The 12,893-nt window shown below is 46.3% G+C and overlaps 1 protein-coding gene across 1 annotated transcript in view; it reads left to right on the top strand.

Annotated features, from left to right (window-relative positions):
- The first annotated feature begins 4,721 nt into the window (after positions 1-4,721).
- The window catches only part of SLC25A18 (solute carrier family 25 member 18), a 187,666-nt gene continuing 179,494 nt past the window's right edge, over positions 4,722-12,893 (top strand). The window contains exon 1 of the mRNA XM_069228060.1: positions 4,722-4,865. The gene's annotated coding sequence lies outside the window, so the exon portion shown is untranslated. The remainder of the gene's footprint in view (positions 4,866-12,893) is intronic.

The following is a 12,893-nucleotide window of genomic DNA, read 5'->3' as shown; positions in this document are numbered from 1 at the left end:
GTCAGAAATTGTTTCTCGTTCACCTAGGCGGTGGGGTGGTGGGTTAATTTTAAATGACTAAAATCGGCATGGGCCAGGGGGAGGGCAAGTTTATGATAAAACTTCTCTCGTGGAATATTAATGGGTTGAGAACTAAGTCGAGACGAAATAGAATTCTTCAATATTTAAAGGATTCCCCGGCGCAAATTTAAATTTTGCAGGAAACTCATTTGGCGGAGGATGAGTGTAAAGATTTATTTAGCACTCAAAAGGGGGTGCAAATGTGTTTTTGCACCTGCCATAATTTTCATACAAAGGGGGTAGCCATTTTAATTAAGCAAGGATTTCAAGTCAGACCAGAAATCTTCAAAATAAAGACAGACCAAGCTGGTCGGTGGATTATAGTAAAATTACAGGTGAATGAAATATCTTTAGTTCTGGCTGGCTATTACGGCCCAAACTGCGACGATAGCGGACCTTTAAAGACAAAAAATGGCTACCAGCCTGCCATTACAGCGTTCTGTCAGTTCGACTTTGCCATTTAAACCTATGGCAAATCCACCCTATCCCTTAACATTATATATGTCCCCCTAAGGAAAGCTTGTGGAGTCCTATGGTAGGGAGTTAAGTATTTTGTTAAGACATAAGTTTTACAAAATGTCTCGGCAACAATACTTCCAAGTAGTTGTTTTGCTGTGGGTAAGGTTGGTAGCCCCATTGGCTACCGGGTGACATCCCAACCCGGCTAACTTTTGACTGGGACTACCAAAGTGGGTCCTGTAAGTTATCAAATTAATCATGGCAATAAATGCAACTTGATGGCCAAGTCAAAATTAATGTCACTTTTAAAGGTAAGCAACTTTCACGGAGTTGCCACTCCATGCCTCAGCTAGTCCAGTGGCCTCACAAAGGCACTGACACCTTCCTGTCCACCTGGGGAGAAGTGTGCATGGCTCCAAGGCCAGGAACAAAGGCTGCTGCGGCACTGGAATGTGTGACCTCCTCCCACAGCATGGTTTGCTGGGGTGTTAGCCCAAAGGCGAGCTTCAAAGGGGAAGCGGCCTTTTGAAGGGCAACTGTGACAACACTCTCAGGCAGGATGCCTTTAGTTTCCTGCCAACAGTGTAGAACGAGGGACAGAGGAGGGAAAACCAGTTTACAAACTGATTTTCCAGGGGTGTGTAGCCCCATGGTAGCCACACCTCTGGGGGTGGGCTGCCAAGGTCCTTCCAGCCAAGGAAGGGTTCTGCCAAGTTGATTGTGGCAAGAATGTTGAACCCTGGGATAGCCAGATGCCACACAGTACCAGAACTATGACACCAGAGAGGAGGGGACCAACTAGCCCATTAGCTAGGGACTGCGTTTTTCCCTCTGGGCACTTTGCTGGGATATAATGGGCACCCCCTGGTATCAGAGACTTGAGTACTCGCTGGACTCGGAGAGAGGAGAACAAGAAGGCCACTTGGTACCCATTGGATCCGCACAAAGAGGCTGCAATGCCAGAGGAACTGCACCTACTGCACTTGGGGCTAGTGGAGTTTGGACCCTGTTATGCATGCCTGGCCTGGGGAAAAGTTGATTTCCCAACTGCTGTCCGAAGCAGAGACTCCAAGGGTCAGTTGGCTGGCCCCCCGGAACAGAACTCGGAACATTAAAGTTAAAGGAGGCCCCATCGCATCTCTGGTAACCACCACAGAATTCTCGACGCTACCAGACTCCGGCAACCCCCTAGGTCAATTCGGAGATAGCCAAAAGGTGCACCCATGTCTGCTGGTCCCGTGGGTGTTGGAAGTGACCCGATTCAGCACTCGTGAAGGACGCCAACCTCCACCAGAGATTTGCACTGTGACAGCTGTGTTGCAAAAGCGCGAGGTCTGCATTGGCAGCCCTTGGGACCCTGCAAAGAGGACTTTGTGGGACCCCGAAATCCATGGCCAGTTTTACCCAAACTCACCTGTGGACCGCGGACTTGACCGGACTTCACGCCCGTAGACAGCACAGCACTCGGAGCATCTTTGAGTATTCACCCCTCAGCATCAAGACCACTCCATTAGCGTCCATGGCGGTCATCCTGAAAAGTTTGGTTCTTGCTCTAAAAAAGCTCTGGTGGCCAGGTAACCATCTAAAGTATCCTCTCTGGCCCCCTGGTCCTCCGTCCTGCCGCATTGGGTCACCTAATTCGGCCGGTGTTGCTGAACTAACTTTTCCAAACGCTTCAAAAATATTGAAAGTTTTTTTTGACCAATGCTTGTTCGCAGTTGACGCAAAAGTTATTTATTCCTTTAAAAATCTATATCTCTGAAACCCTCTGGTCGATTTTGATGATCAAGGTCTCTAAAGATACATAAAAAATCTGATCTTATATCTAACCTGATTTCTTGTTTCTTTTGTGTCATGTGACTTTCTTATCCTGTTGTTTGGTGTTGTTAAATGCTTTACACATTGTTCCTCTGCTAAGCCTTACTGCTCGCAGCCACAGCTACCCAAGGTTGAGCTTAAGGTTGAATAAAAATACCTGACTGGATCCAAGACCCTATCGTACACCCCAAATTCTCACAACAACCCTCACCAGAAACGGCACAGCAGCAATCATGCAGACCATCAACTCAGCTCCAACCACATCTACACCTTGGGAACATAATCAATCAGCACCACCCTGACCTATGCCATCAACACCTCCATCATGTCCGGCACTTTCCCAGATGAACGGAAATTTGGGTAAATCAATGCCCTCTTCTAGAAGCCCACAGCTGGACCGAATCAGCTGGGCAACTTCCGACCCATCTCCTTGCTTCCCTATCCAGCCAAAGGGATTGAGAAGGCCATCAAAAAGCAACTCCTAACCCACCATTTTCGAGACAACACTCAATCAAGATTCTATAAGAAACACAGCACCAAAACAGCGCTCATTGCTGCCACACATGACATTCAAATCCTCCTGGACTGAGGTGAAACAGCGGCCCTCATCGTGCTCGACCTCTGCAACCTTGGACGCTGTCTCCCATAACACACTAACCAGAAGACACCACAAGACTGGCATACAAGAATCCGCTCTCAAATGGATATGTCCCTTCCTTACGAGGACAAACCCAAAGGACCAGGCTGCCACCTTTCACATCACAGACCAAGATTTTGATATGCGGAGTCCTGCGGGATCGTCCATCAGCTCCACCCTTTCCAACATATACATGGCACTGCTCGCCAAAAATCACCACATCACAAGACATCCCTGTCATCTCGTACAGCCAACTCATCCTCTCCCTGACAGATCAAACAACCACCACTAGAACCAACTGCAGAACCATGGTAGCAGACTGGATGCAAACCAACTGCCTACAGCTCAGCATCGGCAAGACGGAAATACTGGTCTTCAGCAACAAGACCTCCCCACGGGACTCCACCTGGTGGCCGTCAGAGTTAGGACCAGCACCCACACCCACAGACCATGCACGAAATCCAAGGATCATCCTAGATAACAAGCTCAACATGATGGTTCAAGCCAATGTAGTGTGCACCTCCTGCTTCCAAATCGTAAACATGCTGCGAAAAGTCTTCAAATGGTTTCCTCAGAACAGCAGATGGACCATCACACAAGCACTGACCACAGCAGGCTGGACTATGGCAACACTCTGCGCTGGAATCTCCAAACAAGTTCTACAGACTCCAGAACACCGATGCAAGACTCATACTCGACCTCCCATGCTGCTCCAAAATCACACCGCAACTCAGGAAGCTTTACTGGCTCCCCATTCATAAGCAAAGCCCTAGACAACCCAGGATCGGAATCCTTGAACACTTTCACCAACCCACTACACACCTTTGCTCTGCCTTACTCTCACACATTAACCCTGCGTCCGCAAAACTAAGGCCAATATTTATACTTTTTTAGCGTCGCATTTGCAACGTTTTTTTACACAAAATCGGCACAAACTTACAAAATACAGTTGTATTTTGTAAGTTTGCACTGCTTTTGCGTATAAAAAAAAAAATGACGCAAATGCAGCACTAAAAAAGGATAAATAAGGGCCTAAGAGTGGAGATTGCTCATTTTCCTTCATCGCACCCAGGACATGCAACGACCTCCCCCAACACAGCTCTTTACTTCTTGATTCCACAAAAATCTGAAGACCTGGCTCTTCATATTAGCACCTTGAGCACCACAAATCTACACACCTGCCCTGTCACTTGCACTATACAAATTAATGTAACATAACCTCACCTGTTTTCTACTGGCACCACTGGTAGTTTGATATCAAGGCCAGTGCAAAATCACCTAAAGCTGGTGTTTTTAGCCTTTTATCTGTAAGTACATTTAAAAAACAAATATAAATAGAAACCACTTTTAAATGTGTGAGGATCTGGCTTTAGGGTCTATGACTCATAATTAAAAAATAAAGACAGAAAAGTCATGTTACAAATGAATTCATACCTCCTTGTTTACAATTCTAGTTAATATCCTTTGCATACTTTTAAAACAACAACAAATGGCCGGTATTTCTCTCTTGAATGGTGGCAACTTCACGTGTAACAGAGACTGGAGCAGCAAGTTAAACAAGGACGAACAAGCCGCGGTTGCAATTCTAAACCACTCGCGTATAATCCAGCCCTCGAGCGCAGAAAAAGAGCTGAAATTATATTCTCAAATAACCGTTTCTCGTTGGGTGGAGCCGTCTGACGGCCTCGCTCCCACTGTGGGAGTTGCGGCGCCCTCGGGGTGCACACCCTCTCCGAGAGGCCGCAGGAAGAGGCCGCTGTGGCTCGCGCTTACCCACCGCGACCCCCGTGTACCCGTCCCCGTGCCCCTCTCAAGTCACTGGGGCAAGGGGCCGCATCCTCGATTGCCCCTGGGAGGAGTCCAGGAAGGGATGAATGGCGCCACTGTGCGGGTAAAGCGATGCAACTTTCACCCGTTTAATCTTTTCACGTCCCTCGCAGCTTTGTAAGAGTTGGAGCCCTGAGAGCGCTGCCAAAGCGCGAGGGGGCGTGGGCTCTCCCGGCGGAGTGCCAAGCACACCCTCTGCTCGGCTTCCGCAGCCTAGGAGACAGCCTTTTAAAATGTAATGTTGATGTGTCCTCACTCTTCTTTTAATTTATGCCCTCCGTGACTGCCAAGAGACTGCTTGTTTTATGATCTGTGGCGCCTTCAGCGCCTTTTCATTGCCAATGCATTATGGGTCGTGTAGTTTAAATTGTCCCATTAAAAATGTGGGTTTAAAAATTACACAGTTGAGTAAAAAGCCATGACTGGTTGAATGTTTTACTCTTAGCTTGAGGTCGCTTGGCGGCTATGTAAATATTCGAAATATCTCAGTTTGAGTTAGTGGCCAAATACTCTTTACTCTAATTGTTTTTATATTTTATGCAGCGCCAAACATGTCAACTCGTTGCCATGTCAGAATCATTTCGCTGAGATTAGCAGTGTTTAATGTTTTCAGGTTTCTTCATAAAAACCCAAAATCTTTACTGCGATTATTTTTTAATTCGTTTTTAGGTCGAAGCCTAACAGACTGCACAGTAATGCTAACCACATCTTGGGGATACTGGGAAAGCTTCCCTGCGAATACATTTGCATATTACTTACCATTAGCTATGTGGTTTATAACTCACATTTGCTTGCTTTCTTTTTAGGGTCGAGAGTGCATGCGCTCTAGCCTGCCGTAAACTCTCTGTGGGCTTTTAACCACACCCATCAGTTTTGTTGGTTTGTGGGCTTGTCTTTTGAAAATCGCTTGATTTTATTTGAGAAGGGCAAGGATACATCATACCTTTTCTGGTGTTTAGCCCTACTCGAGCACACCGACCAACTACTGAAAACATACAAGGCTCCATGTTTTCAGCATGCTTTCTGGACTACTTTTTCTTTTTATTTCCTACACAGCTTGATCTGGCTGCACATTTGCTGATAGTTTGACTGCGAGCGGACTTCTGTTTCATTTTGTGAGCTCCTTCACTCTCATGACGTGGTGCTTTAAATTGGCTTGCTTATGTAAAACTTTACTTTTCATTTTCATTTTATGTGACAATAAAAGTTTGGCTAGGCCTTTACAACGCTAATAGTTCTAAGTCGAGCAAATGAGAGGCCCATTACATTGCAAATGCAGGGTGTTTAAGGCTGTCGAGCTTCAGTTTGTCCCTCCTGTGACCAGGACCCTTTTTACATTATTCAGCCACCAGTACTCTATTTTTGTAACCAGACCTTTAAATCTTGTTCTTATTTTGTCACATTTGCAGTGCATTTAGAGACAGAGATCCGATGTCAGACTCTGTCTTCAGAGGGACCTTGGTGTTTATTTTTCTTTCTCTGACTTCAAAGTGAGATGATTTATGTGACAATCTGTTTGGGAGTGTGTGTGCTGGAAAGTTGTAGGATGTTATTTGTTCTAGCACACAAAACAATATAAATGTCTGTAATTGAATTGTGCAAACATTTCAGAATTAGGGAAGCACAAATGAAACACACTTTTTTGGTAACTGTGACATGTGTAGGAAACAAAATTTTAATACAATTAAAAAAAACAATACAACAGGTACTGACCGTTCCACACATTGTTGGTGCGCTGAATACTTTTATCAGTAAAACTGTATTTCTATGCAAATGTAATGGTCATTTCAATTGTAGATGTGTTGTCTGTAATGACAAAGTGCGAACCCACCATGAATACTCCACTTCATTCTACTCTGCAACACTCCACTCTACTCCATTTTACTGTACTCTGCACAACTCTAGCTGTGCCTATGCACTCTAACCCACTCTACTCTACTATGCTCCACTGCACTGTACACCACTCCAGTGTAGGACACTGTTCTATACCACTCTAATCCACTGTGCTCTATGCCACTGCACTTTACTCTGTACCACTCCACTGTACACCAGTGTACTTTGTTCCGGTCCACTCTACGTCACTCAAATCTACTTAACGCCACAGTACTCTACTCTGCACCACTTCACTCTACAGTGAACCATTCCACTCGACTCTGATACAAACCACTCTGCGCCAATCCACTCTATGCCACTTTACTTTTCTCTGTGCCACTTTACTCTGCACCACTCTGCTCAATGCCACTACACTTTAATTGCCACACTCTATGCCACGGTGCTCCACACCAGTACACTCTACACCACTTTACTCAAAACTAGATGTGGGCGGAACTTGCAGAGTTGTATCAAAACTCTGCGAGATTCAGTGGAGTACCGCAATCGGGTGGAAATCTGCACGTCATGCTGCTTGCACTTATTTTTAGCACCAGTAGGTTCTTCCGCGCTGAAGAATCTGATGGTGCTGCTTGTTGAGTTGGTTTTGGTGCTGCTCAAGTAGATTTTCTACTTCAGTGGCAGCTTTCTCATCACAAACTGTTGTGACCACCCGTGTTGTGAAAATCTTGTTGGGTTCCATCCTTGGTGGTCATCAGTTCTTGCTCGCCAACTTACCATTGGCGAGCCACAGGCGAGAAAAACTCAGCCATGCAGTGGTTGGTGGAATTTGTCTGGAAGTCCATGTTACAAGTGTAACACACATTGGGCAAAATGCTGCAAACTCTGCTGGTGGGGCGGAATTTATAGCCAACCCCCAATTCAAAATCAGTGCACTCTACGTCACTGCACTCTGTTCCAATCTACTCTACAACTCTCTATTCTGTGCCACTGCAGTCTATGCCACTGCACTCTACACCATTGAACTGTACGTTACTGTGCTCTGCAATTATATTCTACTCTGCACAACTCACTGTACCCTATGGCACTGCTCTCAACACCACTCTACTCTGCACCACTGTACACCACTGCACTACACGCCACTCTGCAACACTGCACTATCCGCCACTGAACTCTACGCCACTGTACTCTGCACCACTCTACTGCACTCTGTGCCAGTGCACTTTGCACTACTACACTCTACGCCACTCTGCAGTATTGCATTCTACATCAATACACACTACACAACATCACTGTATTCTACAACACTCTACTCTGCAAGACTGCACTCTCTGCCACAGAACTCTATGCCATTCTACTCTGCACCATTGCACTCGATGCCACTGCACTCTACTCTGCACCACCCAACTCTACACAGCTGTACTGCACTCTAAGCCAATGCACTCTACGCAATACTCTCTACATCACTCTACTCACTCTAATCTACTCTGCACCATTGCTCTCCACTCTACTTTATGCCACTCTACACATCTGCACTCTACCCTGCACCTCACTACTTCACTTGACTCTGAAAAAGTCCACTCTGTGCCATTGCACTCTGCGATATGGCACTCTACTGAACACCTCTACACTTTATGCCACGTCCCTGCATTCTGTGCCAATATGCACCACACCATTTTACTCGCAACCAAAACACTCTATGCTACTGCACTCTATAGGAATCTACTCTGTACTTTACACCACTTCACTCTAGGCCAACCTATGACACGCCACTTCACAATACTCCACTCTGTGCCACTCTACAACACTACTCCACGCAACTCTCTCTACGCCACTCCATGCCCCTTTACTCCACGCAGTTCTGTGATGCACAACCCCATTCTTTGCCATTTCACTCTACTACACTACTCCACTCTTTGCTACTCCAACACATTCTACTTAGCTTTGCACCACTCTACTCTGCTCTGCACAGCACCCTCTACATCACTCCACGTCACTCCAGTCTACGACACTTTGTGCCACTCCATGACACACTATTCCACTCTATGCCACTCAACTGTACACTCTCGATAAAATTCCACTCCACGCCACTCTCCTTTACACAGCTAACATTTAGCCATGCCGAACAGCAGCCAAGCTGGTGTACAACATGGCTAAAACATTTTGGCAAAGCCAATAGCTCGTGCGTACATGAGACCCATTGGCTTTGCCAGTGCTTTTTATTTATTGGGAACTTTGTAGAGGGGGTATGTGACCAAAGGGTATGAGAGTGCTGTACAATAACACACATCATCATACGCGTTATAGTGAGCTTAAGAATAAAGTATTTGTTACATAGTGCACAGAGTGTGTCCATGTTGCCAGGAGCTAGGTAGAAGGTATACTACTCCTTGGACTGGTCTCTGTTAACCTGCATGGTAATGGTGCAGAAGTTAGGGCTAGGGAAGAGTCTGGCATTGATCCGGAAGTAAGTGTTTTGCTAGCAGGACTGGTTCGACTTTCCTCTTGAAGAAGGTCGTGGAGGGATTTGTCTGTTCTTCTGGCGGGAGGGAGTTCAATACGATATATTTTATTTTACGGCATGATCAGCAAGTGTTTGTGGCTGGAATTCCATCTCTAGGTTTGTTATTTAAGGTCTGATTTAGAGAATGTGTGATAACACAATTTTCCAGAAAGCAGTGTTAGCATAACTTCCTATGTGCTCCACCAGCGAATTCTCTGCTGTGAAATTACCTCAACTATATTATGCAAATGGTGGAGGTGATTTTACTAGCAGAGTAGATCATTATTTTACTACTATCTTTTTTAGAGGATTACACGTTGGCACCCTTGTCTGAATTAGGCCCTTCGATATTGTACATGTGATCTCTGTCAAGCAAGGGGCTTGCTCCAAGTGGCGTTGCAGTACTTTGCTCAAGCCAGGGTGAGTTCAACCAATCAAAAAATGCCGCAACAGGTAGGGGACTGCTAAGATTCTCAGTATGTTGCACTTTGGAACCAGTATCTCACACTTTGGCAGGCGGTGCTCATTTCTGCATACCATAGGTGGTGGGCATGCTATTGCACTGGCAGTGGAGGTTTGAAGAGCTAAGGCCATTGCCTTTGCCCTGCATGGGGTAGATGAACATGTAGACCACTCCTATTACTTGGAAGCCATATCATGACTCCCATTCTTATCTGTGCTGTCCAGGCAACCATTTGACTTTGCTGACCCCGTCATCTTTTGCTTATAATTTACTTCCTTTTGCAAACGGACCTCCCCAATTATATATAATGAGCTGTTTTTGAGACCCTATACCTTTAGGGTTTTTCCCTAGCTCGATGGTTCCTCTATCGCGGATAGTGGCCCGCCCCCGGCTTCAGGTGGAGCTGGTAACCGTGAGGCGGTCAAGGCTGCAAAGACGCAGAAGCTGGAGGCTCTCGCTGCAGCGCGGATGCATGCTGGTTCAGTGGAGCAGTACCATTAACAGATGGGGTGGCAACAGAAGCCGCAACAGGTGCAGAGGGTTGGCGTCTGGAGGTTCGCCCTCTTGTTGTATGTGGAGCACTTCATGGCAGTGTTCATAATGAGCAGGCTCTAAAAGGGTCCCCCCTCCTTTGCTGTGAGGCAGACCTTCCTGGGCTGACCTAGATTTGGATCCACTCACAGGGCTAGAAGTCCTGGCAGGCTTCAGTGGTGCACAAGGAGATGGGTGCAAGGTGGGAGTGGTCTTAGTGTTGTGCGTTTGGCATGCAGCACAGGAATGACACATTTGTTGGGTGGCTGAGGGAAAGAAGGGCACAAAGAGTGGGTTACTTCAGACCAAACCTTCCTGATCCTTCCAAATTGAGCATGACTGTAGTACAACCCTACATGGTTGGGAAGCATACATTAAAGGCTCCCACACTCCTGTGTCTGTCCTTCCACACTCTGTCAGAGTCCCTTTTACAATTCTGTTGATCCATGATGGTCTTTCATCCTCAGATGCCTGACCCCTCAACAGAGACGAATCTTTATGTGCATGGACAAGGAATGTCTCAGTTTGTACACTGTGCATAGCAGTATTATGGTTCGGCAACAGCGCAGTTTTGTTAGCCATATCAGCAAATGCATTACCTCGAGACACTTCAGCTAGGTGAGGACTGATCAGCAGTACATTTAATAAGGGAAATCTTACATGATGGCAACATAAGAGGGTCTAACAAGTTGTTCACGTACATCTTGTTGTTTATAGGAGTTCTGCTGAAGTAAGGAAACACCTCTGCATCCACAATAGTCTAAAATCATGGGCCACACCAAACATGGTAAATACAGTGACACTTTTGTGTGAAGCTAAAATCATGCACATGTTAGATCAGCTGCTCGGCTTCTTAAACAGAGCTGACCTGGGGCAAATGTTGGATCTTTTTTTAACCTCATACAATGTACATACAGCATATCAAACAACAAGTTTTCCAACATCATTTCTGAGACATGATCCATCCACATTATAGGCAAGCATCAGACAGAACCATCCTGTATTTAGTCAAATATTCAGCTACATGTAAACAACCATCATGTTCACCAACCTGTATAATGGGTGGAAAAAACAGTGGGTTCAGAGTGGGGCAATAGTCTAAAGTAACGTGAAGGGCAGAGAGTAATACTGTTTCATATTGGGACAGTTGTGCAATTGGCCAATGTTGCGTTTTTGTGGTAAGCAGTAGGTCAGCTACCAAATGAGGAACAGCAGCTATCATGGAAGTACCCAGAACAATATTTTTGGAGGCTTCTACGGCTGCAGTCACAAACTTTAAGTCCAACACCTTCCCTACTGTTGCGTAGTCTAGAGTAGGAATAATAATTTATACTATTCCAAAGTCCAGAGCCCCTAACGCAAGTCATTGTAATGACTTGCGTGGTAAAGTAATATGTGGTAACTACGTTGTCAAGGCATGCAGGGTAAATGCATGCGAGGTTCTGTCATACAACCGAGTCAGCCTGTTGTCATGTGCGCACATTCTGACACTTACACATTGTCTCCTTGTGCCTCTGGTGCCAACCAGGCGGCCCTCACTCCCCCATTTTGGGGCGCTTCAATTGGAGCTCTCCCAGTATCACAAACTAGAATAGCGAAACTTAAAACATTAGTATCTCCTTTTCCTTTCCTTCTTCAGGTTTAGAACTACCAGCAGTAATTTGGGGAAATGAATAAGGATGTGGCGGGGAAATAGGGTCACAAGCACATATCCATTTCTCAGTGTCTGAACCCCGTTCAGAGGGCCGCGGGTCAGGCAGGAGCTACTGGGCACAGCTGCGGGGGATGAGGCCTTTTACTCCTGATGATCTGGCCTACTATGGGTCCTAGGAAACTGGGCCAAGTACCCCTTCAGCACTTGACTCTCAGTAGTAGCATGAGTTGAGCAGTCCAAAGCTTCTCTGGGGAGGGCAGGGAGGTAGGTGCAGGGGGCTGAACAAAGGCTCACAACTCAAAATATGTGCAGCAGTAGCAGTAAGTGTTTTCCCAGTCAAATACTTACTTGTGTGAAAAAAGAAGTATTTACAGCTGTTACCACAAAGGGAAATACAATCCTCACAGAGAATTTCCACAGTCCCCTTAGGTCAAGGCTCTTGTGTTTCTTATGTGGTTTCCTGAATCCCACTTCCTCCTAGTTCTAGTGGTAATTTCCAATTCACTATATGCGACATTCAGGTGAGGCCCCACTAGTCTGAGCCTCAGGAATCCCACTCCATCACTGTCTAAAAGACAGAAGTGTTCCAGTGTAGAAGTACTATCTGGCAAGCAAGTTCCCCCATGGCTGACTGGCCCGAAATAAGTCTTACTCGCACCTGCAGGATTGAAGTGCCTGAGCGTGCCCTCTACCCAGCGCTGGAGATGCAGTGGCTGTTTCCGGTAAGTTCTTTGTATGCTGGCCAGGCGATCTTGACCCAGTGGACCTCAAGTTCCCTCACGCGGTTGTGCAGCTGCAGTGACTAGAGGTTCTTTGTTGCTCCTCCAATCTGGGTAAGTTCCTTGGTCCTTCCAACGGTGTGTGGTGGGTGTGCAAAAGTCCTGACACTGATCCTCAGACCCAGTGCAGGCCTGTAGAGGTTACCACAGCTGCCTTTCTCCTTCGGTGACAATCCAGACTGGGTCACACTTCTTCCTTGGTACTGGTGACCCCCTCTGGCATACAGGGTTACTGTCTCTCAGATGCACATTTCTCCGATTTGATTGGCACAGCAGTTTTCTTCACGTCCCTCCTGGCAGACAGGGTTCCTGGCTTTTCACCACACATGGGC

Source organism: Pleurodeles waltl, chromosome 4_1 (assembly GCF_031143425.1).
Source record: "Pleurodeles waltl isolate 20211129_DDA chromosome 4_1, aPleWal1.hap1.20221129, whole genome shotgun sequence".
Taxonomy (NCBI): Eukaryota; Metazoa; Chordata; class Amphibia; order Caudata; family Salamandridae; genus Pleurodeles; species Pleurodeles waltl.
This window is presented reverse-complemented; position numbering and strand designations above follow the sequence as displayed.